The sequence below is a fragment of the Drosophila persimilis genome, unplaced genomic scaffold (assembly GCF_003286085.1).
Source record: "Drosophila persimilis strain 14011-0111.01,24,50 unplaced genomic scaffold, DperRS2 tig00000124-arrow-pilon, whole genome shotgun sequence".
Taxonomy (NCBI): Eukaryota; Metazoa; Arthropoda; class Insecta; order Diptera; family Drosophilidae; genus Drosophila; species Drosophila persimilis.
This window is the reverse complement of record NW_020825294.1, coordinates 14,918,974-14,936,673: the sequence shown is the minus strand read 5'-3', so window position 1 is coordinate 14,936,673 and position 17,700 is coordinate 14,918,974. Positions and strand designations below refer to the sequence as shown.

The following is a 17,700-nucleotide window of genomic DNA, read 5'->3' as shown; positions in this document are numbered from 1 at the left end:
TGGGGGGAGGAAGACGGTAAACAAGGCAGTAAACAGGTGCGTAAGATGCTTTCGACTGAAGCCCAGGGTATTGGAGCATATTATGGCGAATATTTCAAAGGAGCGGCTCGATGGTTCTCATGCCTTTGAGATCACAGGCGTGGACTTCTGTGGGCCGTTTTTCTACAAACCGGAGGCACGCAACAAGGCTCCAATCAAGTGCTACGTCTGCATCTTCATTTGTTTCGCTACCAAGGCTGTTCATCTGGAGCTTATAAAGGACTGTAACGAACCCAAAAGGGTTCGCTACAACGCCTCTCAACGCCAAACATAAAAACCCGTCTACTAAATTGCAACACCTCTCCCAACGTAAATTGATTTACTCCACGAACACCCCCCCCCCCCCCCCCCCCCCCCCCTCCACACATAGCCGCCGATTGACACGCGCCGTCTTCATAACGCTGACCAAACACACCAGGTCACGCGGACTTCCACCACTCCAGACCAAGCAACCGGCCAGGCGCAGTCTTCCGGCTTCATCAACTACAAAACGATGACACCGCGGAAGCCCACGACAAGCCCCCAACGGCAAACCCGCCGGCTCGCCAAAAACACGAAGAGACAGAACTAGTTCAACCCGCGATCGCCAGAACGGCGAAGTGCACCCCGACGCGGAAGTGCACTTCTGAACCCGCTGACACAGCGCCCATTGGCGTATAAATAGACGCCGACTGAAAACCAGAAGGCAACTTACGCAGAGATCCGGCTCACAGTACGGTCGTTGTACCAAAACTTACGCAGAGACCCAGTCCGGAGTACAGACGCGGTACCCGGAACCCACCAGAAGACATCGGCGCCCAATTAAAAATAAGTCATTTAAACCGCTAAGAAATACAATAAAGTGTCAAATTTGCAAAGTAAAAACACCCGATTGCGTAAGTTCACTCCAATCAGCCGAGGCACCGACGTCGCCCCACCCCGAGTCCACACGGTCGTTTCGTATACACGACGAGCGACGCCCATTCTAGCCCCGATCCACCTCTCTACGACAGGCCGCCCCCCTGACGCCGCCCTTGAGGTTCCATCACCTTTCTGCAAATTTCTTGTGAACTGACCCCTGGACGTGACTGAGCTTACCTCAGCCTGAAATAGGTCCATCACAAGTGGCGCCCGAGCAGGGACCCAAGGGAACGTCAGCGAGGGTTTATCAACGGCAAGAGTTGCGCAACGAGCAGACGAAAGCGCGACACAGCGACAGAGAAACGCGAACAGTGCCGTCACCCCGAGAAGAAATTCGAAGCGTCAGCCGCGAAGCTCGACACAGTGCCCTAGTGAAGGAAAAGCGCAAGCTCAGCGAAACAGCCAACTCAAGTAACGATCGGAGCGATGGAATCCCACACAGAGGAACAGGCCAGCGGGTATTTCCCTAGAGAATACATCGCCAACCCTGGGGTGAGTACCGGCTGGATACACAAACATCGCCGAGAGGAGCTGGAGTCCTTCGCGGAGGAATTCGGATTCAGCCGCGAGGGGAACGTGGAAGATTTGCGGAGGAGTTTCGCCGAACTAGTCGCCGGGCCCCTCGAACACGATGCCTGGGTCAGGTTGGCGGAGCTCGAGCGGCAGTACGCCAGATCGCCAGGACGAGTTCCAGGAATCATGGAAGGCAAAGCCAGCACCTCACCGACATCGATAACCGCCGAAGATCTACCGAAGCCCCCGCCCCCGGAGCCAAGGCCTTCGCCCATGAGAAGGATCTTGCCGACAGCAGTAGGAAATGGCCCCACAGACGGCCATTACTACAGTCACGCCGCACAGATGGCGGAACGGATCCGAAAGTGGGGAATCCAGTTTGACGGGCAGGACGACCCACTGTCGTTCGTCGAACTACTGGAAGAGCGTGCCCTCTCGTACGGGGTAGACGTGAACTACGTGCCGCGAACCATGGCAGAGCTCCTCACCGACCGAGCCAACCGTTGGTTCTGCACCAGCCGACTCCAGAGCGCCTCATGGGCCGATTTCCGCCAGGAATTCCTAGCCTTTTTCCTGCCTCCCCGGTACTTCGAGCAATTGGAAGACCAGATCAGGGACCGCAAACAAGCGGTGGGCGAACCATTCAAGGACTTCGTCATCGAGCTCCGGTTGCTCATGCACCACGCCGGGTACGACGAAGCCAAGGAACTTAGCCGGATCTATGACAACACCCTCCCGGCGTAGCAGCTGTATGTGCGAAGGCACGAACTGAGAAGTCTGACGCAATTAACGATGTTGGCCACAGAGTTCTAGAGCATCCAGGAACGGAACATACCGGCGACCCTCATCCGCCCTCGACAACCACCTATGTTCACACGGCCAGCGGCACAACAAGTGCATAATGAAAACGGGGTGAATCGGGCCCAATTCCGAAAGCCCCACTGGAACACCTCGGAACCCGCAAGGAAGCCGCACCAAGCCGGCGCTTCAGCACAGGAAGCGACACATCGAATGATCACCACCCCCCATCGCCAACCCGCACGCTGTCTGTCGACGCTACGGAGAAGCGGGACATGTATCTCGCGACTGCACCAACCCATCGATCCTCTTCTGTTGGGAATGCGGCAAGCGCGGAACGCGCACCGTGGGCTGTTGCCGCCAGGACCCGTCGGGAAACGACTCGCGTCCCCAGCTGACACGGGAACAGCCGGGCACGACGCTTCCTCAGACTAAGACTAAGAAAACTAAGAAACCCGCTACAAGTACACGACGGCCGGATAGTGGCGAGAGTGACCATCGGAGGGCGGCGCACGGAAGCCACGGTCGACACCGGGGCGTCCCGAAGTTTCATCAACGCCGACCTCGCCCGCCAACTCGGCCACGACAACGACCTGCGCGACGCGTGCGTTCCGATACGCCTAGCCGACGGCTCGGCACGCGAGATAACTCAGATCTTGCTAGCGCGCGTCAAACTAGACGAGCAAGAGGTACAGATGCCACTCTTGGTACTACCCAACATGTTAGAGCAAGCCATCATAGGGATGGATTTCCTGTGCGGCATCGAAACCACAATAAAATGTGGCGCCACACGCCTCCATCTTCAAGGGTCCCGACGCCCCCTCCCAAACCCGCCGATGATCACCGCCAGTCAAGTACACGCCCACGGACCCCAGAACTTGAAACCCCCGCCGCCAACGAACCCTCCGCCACGACACGAGACACGAGCACAAGGAACAAGGAACACAGAACCTATGGCCACAACGAGGCACACCAGCCCCAGGCTCACTCCGAGAAACCCAAAACCAAGCAAAGCAACGAAGAAAGCGAACCGGTCTCCCGAGGGCACCGACGCGGTTCCAGCAACAACGGGAAAGGAACCCAGGACGCCCTTCCAGAAGACAACCCGGCCCCAGCAACGACAGCCGCCACGCAGCAGCCAGGCGCTCGAGGTACCACCTCCACCCGCCACCCTGGCCCACGAACGTGTCGATGCCGCCCTCGACGCGAAAACTACCCCCACGACACCGACCGACCCGCTACTCCCGCGTCCTCTCAGGCAGGAACCGGGAGGGGCGATCACCGCCGCACGAGGCATCAATCGGAACCCCGCTGCACCTGGAGCCGACACACCATCGATCGTCACCGACATCATGGAACGCCTCCCGGGCAACACCTCGTACGGCGCCGGCATGCGGCCCAGCACCACGCCTAGAGCCATGTCGGTAACCTTCATCGCCCAAACTAGCCGTTGGTCAAACGCTAGCATCGAGACCCGCACGTTCGTACATCTCGCTGAGTACAACGTCGCGCAAGCACCCCCCAGGACACACACGAGCACCCCACACCTGAGCGACGCACCCGCCGTCGTCGCCGGCATAAGCGAATACACTCGCGAAGTCGAACCACCAAGCGCATTCGACACAACGATCCTCCCCGAGAACCCCGACTACACTTGCGACCCAGGAATCGACGAACCACCGGAGGACGATTCGGAACGAGTCTCAGACCCATGGCCTCCCGACATCGCGCCGAAAATACAGGAATTTCTAGACGAAGAACTGCCGACACTCGCAGGCCTCCGAGGGACGACGGATCTAACGGAACACACCATCGTCATGAGAGACAACCGACCCATAAAACAGCGGTACTACCCGAAAAATCCAGCCATGCGGCGGATCATCGATGAACAGGTCGACCAACTGATAGCAGAGGACCTAATCGAACCATCCCGGAGCCCCCACAGCGCGCCAATCGTCCTGGTCCGCAAAAAGGACGGGAGATGGCGCATGTGTGTAGATTATCAGCAGCTAAACGAGCGTTCTATCCCGGACGCGTACCCGATACCCAGGATCAACTACATACTAGAGCGACTCCGAAATGCCCACTTCATTATGACCCTGGACCTGAAAAACGGGTACTGGCAGATACCAATGGCCCGGGACAGCCGGGAAGCCACGGCATTCACGATACCCGGCCGAGGATTATACCAATGGAAAGTAATGCCTTTCGGTTTACACTCCGCGGGAGCCACGTTTCAACGGACCCTCGACGCCGTTATCGGCGCAGACATGGAACCATTCGCATTCGCATATCTCGACGACATCTTAATCGTCGGGAAAAGCTTCCAGGAACACCTGAACAACGTAAAAGAAGTTTTCGCACGACTGCGAAAGGCAAACCTACGGGTCAACACGGACAAGTGTGCCTTCTTCCAGCGCCGGATAAAATACCTGGGCCACGTGATCAGCGAAGAAGGTATCCACACGGACCCCGACAAAATCGCAGCCGTAAAGGATCTGAGGCCGCCGTCCAACCTGAAGGAGCTACGACAATGCGTAGGCATGGCCGGTTGGTACCGCAGATTTGTCCCAAACTTTGCCACCGTAGTCCAACCAATGTCACTGCTGCTGAAGAAAGGGAAAGCACGGACATGGGGTCAAGAACAACAAGACGCCTTCGACGAGCTGAAAACACTGCTCACCACCGCACCGGTACTCGCCTGCCCAGACTTTAACGTCAAATTTTCCCTGCAGACGGACGCAAGCAACCTTGGAGTAGGCGCGGTCCTCACCCAAGAGATCGAAGGGAAAGAGCGGGTCATCGCATACGTCAGTCGACGCCTCAAGAAGGCAGAAGAAAACTACTCGGCCACCGACAAGGAATGCCTCGCCGTCATCTGGGCGATCCGAAAACTGCGATGCTATCTCGAAGGCTACCGATTCGACGTCATAACCGATCATCTCGCACTAAAGTGGCTGAATACCCTCGAGAGCCCTTACGGTAGAGTAGCAAGATGGGCGCTCGAACTACAGCAATACCAATACGACGTGCACTATCGGGCCGGCAACCAGAACGTAGTCGCTGACGCGCTGTCAAGACAACCATTGGAGACCCTCTCCCGCATCGAGGAGGAAGACAACACAGCATGCACCTGGCTTAAACAAAGGATCCAGCAAGTCCAAGACGAACCCCAGAAATACCCGGACTACACGCACGAAAACGGGCAGCTATACCGCTATCTAGGACACGGAGCCGACGACGACGACCACATACCGTGGAAACTATGCGTGCATAAAAACGGCCGAACGAGAGTACTCCGCGAATGCCATGACGAACCAACAGCAGGACACCTCGGCGTCCGGAAAACCATCCTGAGGACAACGCAACGATATCACTGGCCAGGACTACACCGAGACGTACGACGGTACGTGCAGGGCTGCATAAGCTGCCAGAAGTTCAAGGCTACACAGCGCAAGGCCGTGGGCAGGATGCTCACGCGCAAAGCCGAAGAACCCTTCGCCACCCTGTGTGCCGATTTCGTCGGAGCGACGAGACTAAAAGAAGTATTCGCCATCGTCCGAAACAACATCCAGAGAGCCAGCCAAGAGCAAGGGAGACATAACAACCTCCGCCGTCGACTATGGCGCCCCGCCATCGGATCATTGGTACTACTACGCCAACACTACCTCTCAAACGCCGCCGAGGGCTTCGCGGCAAAGTTAGCTCCGAAGTTCGACGGCCCCTACCGAGTCAACAGTTTTCCATCGCCAAACATCGCCAAATTACAACATTGCGAAAGCCGGAAAGGGAAGACCGCGAATATCAACGACCTGAGAGAGTTCCACGACGCGGAAGTGCACTTCTGAACCCGCTGACACAGCGCCCATTGGCGCATAAATAGATGCCGACTGAAAACCAGAAGGCAACTTACGCAGAGATCCGGCTCACAGTACGGTCGTTGTACCACAACTTACGCAGAGACCCAGTCCGGAGTACAGACGCGGTACCTGGAACCCACCAGAAGACATCGGCGCCCAATTAAAAATAAGTCATTTAAACCGCTAAGAAATACAATAAAGTGTCAAATTTGCAAAGTAAAAACACCCGATTGCGTAAGTTCACCCCAATCAGCAGAGGCACCGACGTCGCCCCATCCCGAGTCCACACGGTCGTTTCGTATACACGACGAGCTACCCCCATTCTAGCCCCGATCCACCTCTCTACGACAGGCCGCCCCCCTGACGCCGCCCTTAAGGTTCCATCACCTTTCTACAAATTTCTTGTGAACTGACCCCTGGACGTGACTGAGCTTACCTCAGCCTGAAATAGGTCCATCACAGGACTAATACACAGTTGCTTTTCTACATGGACTAAAGCGCTTCATATGTACCAGACGAAAGCCTCGGCAAATTTGGTCAGACAACGCAACCAATTTTGTCGGCGCTAAGAATGAGCTGATGGAATTAAAGCGCCTGGTCCTCAGCGATGACCATCAGAAGGTGCTGCTGAATTTTTGCTTGGTCGAGGCTATAGACTGGCATTTCATTCCTCCGCGCTCCCCTCATTTTGGTGTTCTATGGGAGGCTGCAGTGAAGACGGCCAAGTACCACTTCTACCGTGCGATAGGCAACTCGGTTCTTGGATTTGACGAGCTGCGGACGCTGTTGTGCCACATCACGGCAGTGATTAATTCAAGACCTTTAGTTTCAATTTCAGAGAGCCCTGCCGATCTAGATGTTCTAACTCCAGCGCATTTCTTGAATGGTGGCCCTCCTGCTTCGTTCGCTGAGCCTGACGTCACGCAGCTAAACTTCGATCGCCTGGACGGCTGGCAGCGCGTTTCGTACCTGCAGCAGCTCTTTTGGTCCCGGTGGGAGGAGGAGTACATAACTTCACTGCAGCAGCGCTCAAAGTGGGGCACTGCGAAGCCTAGTTTAGCTGTCGCAGATTTGGTTCTTGTCAAGGATGAGAATCTTCCTCCCATGAAGTGGCCACTGGCGAGAGTGGTCGAGCTTTTGCCTGGACGAGATGGCGTTTCCCGAGTTGCTGTGCTGAAGACGTCATCTGGAATCACCAAGCGCGCCGTTAACAAGCTGTGCCTGCTGCCCCTTAAAGATGCTGTTGAAAGTCAGGCTTCCAACGGGGGGAGTATGTCGGGTCAAGCAGCTTAAATATTTTAAATTATTGCCAGTGGTGCGGCCCAAAGGAAATGCATTTTGGTGTTGTCGTTTCCAATGCCCCCACTGCAAAGATCATTTGGTACCGCATATGCGCATGCAGCGGAATTCTTTCGTCTCCTTATGTCGCAATCTCTCGTACTCGGCTTAACAGCGTCCCCGAGCAGCTCTAACGCTCTCGAGCTATCATACGCTCTCGCTCGCGTCTAAGCTTGCTGCATAGGGCCCGGCAATTTGGCCCGTCAGCCCTTGCATGGGCAGTCTTGAGCTAATCGTCGCAGCTATTAGACTAACATCCTCGCATCAATCGTTCGCCCCAATCATTCCCATATGTACATACGCGATAAGTTGGTTTATATATACACAAATAAATTGTGAATTATAAACAGCCTCTAGACTTTCATTAACTTCAAATTGCAACAGTTGTTAAAAACGCTTATTAGCTTAACACCGACCATGAAACCAGTGTGTTAGACAGAGACAGAGCGAGAAAGAATGAAATTGTTTTCTTGATTCTGGCCATAATAATTATACGATCTGATTCAGATTTTGCACTCTAGAACATATAGTCATCTTCTACGATTCTGCGTTTTTAGTTTTCTCGTATCGTCGAAATTGTGGATGCTACAGATTTTCGCCCTTTGTGGGGACGGAAGTGGGCTGGGCAAAGTTTTGAAATACTTGTAGCAGTGACATATCACAGAAGTCTGGATCCAAAACATCGTTGCTCTAGCTCTTATAGTTTTTGAGCACTACGCACTGAAGGGGACGGACAGACGGACAAACAGACATGGCTCAATCGATTCGGCTATTGATCAAGAATATATATACTTTATGGGGTCGGAAACGATTCCTTCTGGACGTTACACACATCCACTTTTACCACAAATCTAAAATACCCCAATACTCATTTTGAGTACCAGGTATAAAAATCAAAATGAGTCTGGCACTACCCAAATGCCAACAGGGAGCAATCTCAAACAGGGGAAGGCAGCGGCCCAAAGGCCTGGCCCAACCCGCAAATCGGCAGGGAAATCATGCACTGCGGAAGTCGCTAGTGAGAGCCCAAAAAGGTTCCATCCCGGATTCGGGGTGGGTGGTGAATCAGCTCCCAAAACCGATATCTTGGCAGAGTGGCTATACATTGCTGCGGCTGCTCTGCCTGCTGGTAAAGTGGCGGGGGACGAGTGACCATCTACAAGCGTCCAAGCCAAGACATTCACATATACCGACAGAAGGAGTGCTGGCAACATACTCCGTCGGCAGAACGCAAGCCAGATGTCCAACCCTACGCATAAATGGCTAAAGAAGGTGGAGTGGGCCTCGAAGGTGCTGCCGAACTTTGGCAAGGAAGCACCGAAAAAGGAAGCCCCTCAGCCAAAGAGGCAGCGCTCGCAGGAGACTCCTGGACCAACACCGAAGCGCTCCGGAGTACTGCCGAATACATCGTTCGCGCAGATTGCCAGAGAAAGCACGCTGATTGGCGTCCTGGACAAAGGCAGCGCGGACTCCCGAATTCCCAAGAACCAGTGGAAGTGGGTGGAAGCGGAATTGGCCGACCGGTGCTTCGAGCGGCTGGAAAAGCTGTCTGGAAACCCGCACCTGCATTCTGGCCAGAAAGCACCTTAATATCTTTCTGCTCCATAATTATAGCGATAGCGATAACACGGCGGCAAGCCTAGAGCTGAAAGGGACACATCTAAGGCTGGTGTCGTCCTACATGGCCCATGAGGAAAACGATCCTTCCAACGACCTTGTTCGCAAACTAGTCAGCGACAGCGATAAGTTGGACATAGACCTACTAATAGATTGCGACGCCAACGCTCACCACACTCAATGGGGGAGCTCGAACACAAATGTAAGGGGTGAGTCACTTTTCAACTTCATCCTTAACTCAAATCTAATTATTTGTAATCGGGGCAACGACCCCTCTTTTATAATTAAAAATCGACAGGAGGTTATTGTCCTCACCTTAGTGTCTCACAAACTGTTGGACATAGTCAAGAGTTGGCAAGTCCTTGATGACCACTCTTTCTCTGACCACAGGTACATCGAGACCACACTATCCCTCGAGTGTCCAAAACATAAGGACTATATTAATCCCAGGAAAGCCAACGGGGAAAGATATATCTCAGCCCTGGAGGGCCTACACCCCTCCAAAGCACCAACATGCCCGGACACAAAAGACGACCTAGATCGTTAACAGGTTAACAGATACATGCAACAAAGCCTTCGCGGCAGCATGCCCCTCTAGCAAACTTAGGAGGAAAAAGAAACCCCCCTTGTGGTCAAAACAAATAGACATCCTACGTAAAATCTGCAGGACCCTCTTCAACAGGGCCAAAAGCGCGAACGAGGAGAACCACTGGGCAGACTTCAAAATCAGTCTGTCACTATATAAAAAGGAAACAAGGAAAGCAAAAAGGGCCTCTTGGCAAAAATATTGCTCGGAAATTGAGGAAACATCAGAGGCCGCAAGGCTTCACAAGATTCTCTCTAAAACTAACCCCTCGGTAGGGTATCTTAAAAGGAATGACGGCACGTGGACTAACTCCAGTGAGGAGTCCCTGCACATTCTACTAGACACACATTTTCCAGGGTGCACAACCATCGAGACGGTAACATCTCCCAGAAGAGGGACCGGTAACCTCGATCGATCACATCCTCACAAAACGTAACATAAGCTGGGCAATAAACAGCTTCAACCCGTTCAAATCGCCAGGCCCAGACCATGTAATCCCGGCCCAACTTCAGAAGGCCGGGGATACGGCCAACAACTGGCTACAAGGTACCTTCAGGAAGATACTGGCTGTGGGTACAATCCCGCGAGCATGGCTTAAGGCAAAGACAGTCTTCATTCCCAAAGCAGGGAAAGCCTCGCACTCAACTGCAAAAGACTTTACCCCAATCACCCTATCGTCCTTCCTCCTCAAAACCTTTGAGAGACTCGTCGGGCTGCAACTGAGGACAACTATACACCCTCAGTTGCTGTCAGGCGCACAGCATGCTTACCGGAAAGGAAAATCTACGGAAACGGCTCTTCATGAATTGATCTCAGCGGTAGAGAAATCTCTGCATCACAAAGAGTACTCACTCATAGCCTTTCTCGATATTGAGGGAGCTTTCAACAACGTTGTACCGGGTGCCATTACAGAAGCCCTGACTGACCTGGGGGTGGACCGTCATTGAGCATGTGATGCTCATTGAGCAATTCACATGCAGGACGGTGACATCATCGTCCGCCCAGTCAAGGTATGTCAACAGAGGCACCCCGCAAAGTGGTGTCCTGTCTCCTCTTCTGGGGAACATGGCAGTCAACAAGATTCTATGTGACCTAGAGGGGGGGGGGCTGCAAAGTCGTGGCCTATGCGGACGACGTTGCGATTATCTTCTCAGGGAAATACCCCCAAACACTATGCGACTTAATGACTGCGCGAGCCCGGCAGCCACCTCAACCTAACCTAACCTAACCTAAGTCCTCGCAGAGCAATAAAGAAATATAAAGTAATATATAAAATATATTTTGTGGACTGATTCTATACAGTCCTGGTGTACTTTTTTAGGCAAGAATTAAAGCTCTACTTATCCATATACGCAATAATCAGTCATTATATATGTGGAGCAAGTGTTCCGCTGTGACGCTGTTTTTCTTTTGCCTCATAACATATATGCCTATTATGGAAACATATGTGTAGGACTTAAAAACTAGAGGTCTTAGAAAACTGTCAGTGAAAATAATATGTTGATTCTGTTAAGACCTTAAAGAAAAATCTAGACATTTGCGAATTGAATTGTAAATTCGGACCAAAATGTTATTATTAAAATCAGAACCTTATATGTGATTTGACAGTGAGACATGCGATACAATTCTATTCTATTATTATCGTTAGACCTGCATAAAGGATACATTTTTACTGCGGGCGGCAATTTGAGTGCATGTTTACATTAGTGATATTTTAGGACTGCACTGGTTAAGTATTTTTATACCCGATACTCAAAATGAGTATTGGGGTATATTAGATTTGTGGTAAAAGTGGATGTGTGTAACGTCCAGAAGGTATCGTTTCCGACCCCATGAAGTATATATATTCTTGATCAGCATCAATAGCCGAGTCGATTGAGCCCTGTCTGTCTGTCCGTCTGTCTGTCCGTCCGTCCGTCCGTCTGTACATATCAGCGCCTAGTGCTCAAAGACTATAAGAGCTAGAGCAACGACTATTTATATCCGGACTTCTGTGCTATGTCACTGCTACAAGTATATTTCAGAACTTTACGTCCACTCCGGCCACAAAAAGGGCGAAAATCTGTGGCATCCACAATTTCGACGATACGAGAAAACTAAAAACGCAGAATCGTAGAAGATGACTATATGTTCTAGAGTGAAAAATCTGAATCATATCGTATAATTATTATAGCCAGAATCAAGAAAATAATTTCATTCTTTCTCGCTCTGTCTCTCTCTAACACATAGGTTTCATGGTCGGTTTTTCCAATTGCAAAATATGAGTTCAAGGATCTCAGAACCTCTAAGAGCCAGAGCAACTAAATTTGGTATCCGCACTCCTGTTAGATCTCACTATAAAACGTATATCTCAGAATTTTGCCCCACCCCCTTCCGCCCCCACAAAAGACGAGAATCTGTTGCATCCACAATATTGCAGATTCGAGAAAACTAAAAACGCACAATCATAGAAAATGACCATATCTATCCGGTTGCGGAATCTCTATGAGATCGGATAATTTGTATGGCCAAAAGGAGCAAATCAACTTGCACTGGCTACGCAGCGCCCGAAGTCACGCTCTCTTTGTCGTGTCGCTTAATATTAGCTGCGTCTGCCGGAGGAGAGCCATACTGACTAAGTATCGGGTATAAATGTAGAGTTGCGGTGTCCGCAGCAACTCACAACGTTCCCTCTCGTTTCCACTTGTATTTGTTGACGTATTTTGTAATGCTTTTTAAGATCTCTGCTTAAGGCTGAGCAGTCATAGCTTATCTACTTTATTTGAATACTTAAGAGATCGGTTTTTTTTTTTGGTTCCCTGAGATTCCATGGTTCGAGTACAATTATATGTTCATGTTCGAAAATTCTGGAAGTGGGCCGAAAGTAGCATGGTTTCGACGATAATATGTTCATATTTGAACACTTTGCAAGGGGCCGAAAGTGGTATGGTTTTGTATTTAGAATATTCTGAATCTTTTTATGTACATTTTCTTATAGCTATAATTACAAGTACGGAAAATCATTTACAGTCAATTACAGTGGATAGGAAAGCAACGAGCTACTTTTATTATTCCTGTAGCGCCATTTGGCGTCCGATCTGGATTCTAATTTTTATTAGGGTTGAATATTATGAAGTCTAGTTTAAGTTAGGCTATAGCAAAGCGGGAGCGCAATAAAAGCTCGCTCTCTCGCTCTTGGCGAATTCGCCCGCTTTGCCAGTGTAGGTAAGCTAGGCTAAGAAGAAATTGTTTGAATACATTGGAGGGAGTCAAACAAATCTATTGAAAACGAACGCACGCACCATTCTTTTTTCGTCGTTAACTACAATAATTTTCAGCCACCCAAGTTTTCGGTCTTTTCATATTTAGAAAAACTATTCTAAAATTTCCATTCCTATGGCATAGATTATTAATATTATTATTTTTATGATTCCGATAATAAAGGCCGCATGTCCACATATATAATGGAACTTAAGTCCATTTAAATCATGATGACCTTCTTTTAATAATTTGAAATCGTTTCATAATTATTGGTAGAGTTAAATTACTAATTTAAATTAAATTAGTAATTTACTTATATAAAATGATGAAATTGGCTCGTGGCTTTGTTTTGGAATACTGTGATCAGGTACTAGTATTTTACCATCGGTTTGCACAGTAAAACCATGTATTATTGTTAAAATTCCTTGTTTATGAATATCAATTAGTCTTTGATTGAGCTAATACATTGAATTCTAGCATTAGTGTATACATGAAATTTGAAGAGCTAACTGGTAGTTCTTTACCACTGATGTTAGTTTCTTAATTAATTCTAAATCTAGAAAACCTCCTTAGCTTACCAAAGAGTTATCCAGTCTAAAAATTTAAAATCAAGATTTATTCAAAATGCTACAGGTCTCAATGAGGCGTCTTCAAAAACTCCCTCTGCTCGCCAGTAAAGGTTTCTTCGGGAGTACTACAGGACAGCCAACAGGCCCCTTGCTTTTCACACTCTATATTAATGACTTGCCTCCGGTATTATCATACTCTCGAGTACTCATATATGCGGATGATTTTAAAATCTGTGTCCAGTATAAGGACATTTCATTTCATTTTCGCTTGGAATCAGATTTCAATAACTTTCAGTCATGATGTTGAGCAAACTTGTCACACCTTAATACCTCGAAATGCAAAGTTATGACATTTCATCGTTCTAGCCCTTTGTTGGCTCCATATACCCTATGTGATGGTTCTCTTGACAGAAATACCCTGGTGGATGATCTGGGTGCTATGTTAGACCCCAAGTTAAAGTTTTCTGAACACATTTCTACCATTTTAAATAAGGCCATGGGCGTGCTTTGGTTTTATAAAGAGGTGGTCAAGAGGTGACGACCCCTTTATAACAAAGACTCTCTTTACCTCGCTAATTCGTCCGATCTGAGATAATTCCTTGCATGAACCGTTTAGGATCTTATGCTCGGATTATAATTCCCTCTACCATATTATATACACCACAAATTCCCTTCCTGCTGATAAATTACTAATACTCACATACCTTTTTCGTAATTAGTAATTGTAGTGGTGTTTGTATTTGGAGTGCATGCTAAGTTCTCTTAGTAAGTTTTGTGTAAATTTTCCTCGCATATAAGAATAATAGCTAACTTTCCTGCATGTTCGCGTTGGTTCGGTTTGGTTCGGCTACGCGCTGCCCGTCATGCCTCAGCGTTCCTTGGTCGGCTGAGCGGGAGGAGGGCTGCGTTTTGCCTGGGATCCGAGCGTAACAGCCTTCTGCTGGTGTCACATGGGCCACTTGATGGTGCAGTAATTTCATCGCCACTTGGAAGATGCAGTCATTGCATTATCATTACAGTCATTGTATCTTTTGGAGTCATTTCTGAGTCTTGCTCTTCTGACTCAATTCCAGCTAATGGACAAATTTTAGTTATAGGTCGTTTTATCACCCCCTTTTGATGTTTTTTTGGTTACTACTCGGACTCTACCGTCCCTACCATTATGTATTTCTTATATTTTTCCTGTGGGCCATCTAGATGGGTGACAGGTTTCATCTTTTATTAATACAATCTGTCGCTTTTTAATATTCTGCATTCCTATTATCCATTTATTTCGTTGTTTCAGAGTGTGTAATTAATCTTTCCATTTGATCCAAAATTCTCTTTTTGTTTTCTGAATTAATCTTCAACTATCCAGATTCCCCATTTGTTCCTCTGAAATTGTCTCAATCGGGCCAAATAGTGGCCATCCAATAATAAAATTACCTGGTGTTAATACATCCAGATCGTCAATATCTTCAACTGTTTACAAAGGCCGTGAATTTAGTACCGCTTCAATTTGACATAATAGAGTTGCCATTTCCTCATATGTTAAATTATTGTCCCCAATTACTCTTTTTAAGTGGTAATTTACTGATTTTACCCCAGCTTCCCAAATACCTACGAAATGAGGTACTGCCGGGGAATGAAATGCCACTCGATCTGTTCTCTTTCTAATATTGACACCACTTTTATGTTGTCCTTAAGGGCTGTCTGGTATTCCTCGTCTAATTTGTGCGAAGCTCCCACACCCCCACACATAAAGTTGGTTCCATTATCGGAAAAGATTTTTGCACATTTTCCTCTTCTTGAGCCAAATCTTCTAAGTGCAGGTGGAAATGCATTTGAAGTGATATCGTTGACGACTTCCAACGCCATTGTAGCTCTGTGTTTCGGCAGATTTCCCATAATTTGTACTGCAGTATTCTGTCGATGCCTAGCACACTCTTTAAGTTTTTTCTTTAAGCAATTTCTTATCCCACATATCCAAAACTTTCGCTGGATATAGTTTCGCATCAGATTAATTCCACCGTGCAATGTTTCTTTATGTGCATTCTTGATAATTGAAGACGTCAAGTGACACTTATCTAAAATCAAGGGATGTTTAACCTCAAATTCCGCGTTGGAGTTTTGCAATCTACCTCCAACTCGTAACAATCCGTCTTTATCTTAGAACGGATTTAAGCTTAATAGTTTATTTTCTGTTTCTATGTGCTTTTTATTAATTAAGCTAGCTATTTGAAAACTGAATGGATAGCTTGTTCTTTTTTTACATGTAACACTTTGGCGTTTTTAATATCCTTCACTCTCAAAAATGGGGAAACTCTATCTTTTTGGTTTTGATTTCGAAACCTCAATACACATTCAATGACACTATTTCTCAGAGACTATAAAAGCTAGAGCAACGACATTTTGTATTCAAGCTTCTTTAATATGTCACTGTCACAACTGTATTTCAGAATTTCGCCACGCCCCCTTCCGCCCCCACAAAGAACGAAAATCTGTGGCATCCACAATTTTGAAGATACGAGAAAACTAAAAACGCAGAATCATAGATAATGATCATATCTATTAGGTTGCGGAATCTGGATCAGATCAGATCATTTTTATAGCCAAAGGAAACAAATCAATGTGCACTGGCTACGCAGTTCCCGACGTCACGCTCAGACTGATTTTCTGTCTCTCTCGCACGCACTCTTTGTCGTGTCGCTTAATATTAGCGGCGTCTGCCGGAGGAGAGCCATACTGACTAAGTATCGGGTATAAATGTAGAGTTGCGGTCTCCGCAGCAACTCACAACGTTCCCCCTCGTTCTTTATTGGTTCAATATTGAATCTAAAGTAGTCTCTAACCGATTCCCATTGGAGTCCTCTTGTTTTGACGGATTCATTCTCCTCAATGATTAATTCTTTAGTTTCTTGGTCTCTAACGCCTTCTATAATTTCTGGGATATTTGTTATCCACTTTTTTAGGTTAAACCCAACTGTTGAGAAATTTATTCTTGGACGTTGACATGCAATGACTGCATCTTTCAAGAGGCGATGGAGTTACTGCACCGTCAAGTGGCCCGTGTGAAACCAGCAGAAGGCTGTTACGCTCGGATCCCAGGCAAAACGCAGCCCTCCTCCCACCCAACCGACCGAGGGGCGCTGCCGCATGACGTGCCGTGCGTAGCCGAACCAAACGCGAACATACAAGAAAGATAGCTATTAGACTAACATTCGAGGAAAATTAGCACTAAACTTACTAAGAAACTAAGCATGCAATCAAAATACAAATACCACTACCGTTACTAATTAATAGAAAGGTGTGTAAGGATTAATAATTTAATAAGAGGAAGAGAATTAGTGTTTGATATAATATGGTAGAGGGAATTATAATCCGAGCATAAGGCCCTAAACGGTTCATGCAAGGAATAATTCGATCTACAAAGTGGAAGGAACAACGGTATAAAGTTTAAAGTAAGTCTAATCGTGAAGTTTATGCGGCTCAACAGATCAGAGCGGTCTATGTCACCCCTGATAAAGTTGTGCATAAAAATCACACCAAGCATTTTTCTACGGTTGACTAAGGATGGGAGGTTTACTAATGGTAGTCTACTAGAGTAAGATGGGAGTCTCACACCTTCATCACAGCTAAGGCCCCGCAGAGCAAAGAGTAAAAAGTTTTTCTGTACTGATTCTATACGGTCCTGGTGTACTTTGTACTGAGGGCACCGTATACAGGAGCCGTACTCTGAGATCGGACGAACAAGCGAGGTATAGAGAGTCTTTGTTATATAGGGGTCGTCAATTTCCTTTGACCACCTATTTATAAACCCAACACACCCATGGCCTTATTTACCATGGGAGAAATGTGTTCGGAAAACTTTAATTTGGGGTCTAACATAACACCCAGATCATCCACCAGGGTAATTCTCTCAAGAGAACCGCCAAATGGAATATAGGGAGCCAACAAGAGCTAGAACGATGAAATGTCATAACTTTGCATTTCGAGGCATTAAGGTGTAACAAGTTTGCACAACTCCATGACTCAAAGCTATTGAGATCGGATTGCAAGCGAGAATGAAATGAAATGTCCTTGTACTGGACACAGAGTTTAACATCATCCGCATACATAAGTACTCGAGAGTATGTTAATACTGAAGGCAAGTCATTAATAAAAAGTGTGAAGATTAAGGGGCCTAGATGGCTGCCCTGTAGTACTCCCGAAGAAACTTTTACTGGTATAGAGAGGGAGTTTTTGAAGATGACTCTTTGGA

At 48.0% G+C, this 17,700-nt stretch overlaps 1 long non-coding RNA gene across 1 annotated transcript in view; it reads right to left on the bottom strand.

The window, feature by feature from the left end:
- LOC113565504 overlaps positions 1–17,700 on the bottom strand; it is a 67,797-nt gene that overhangs the window by 5,515 nt on the left and 44,582 nt on the right. The gene's annotated exons all lie outside the window — the stretch shown is intronic.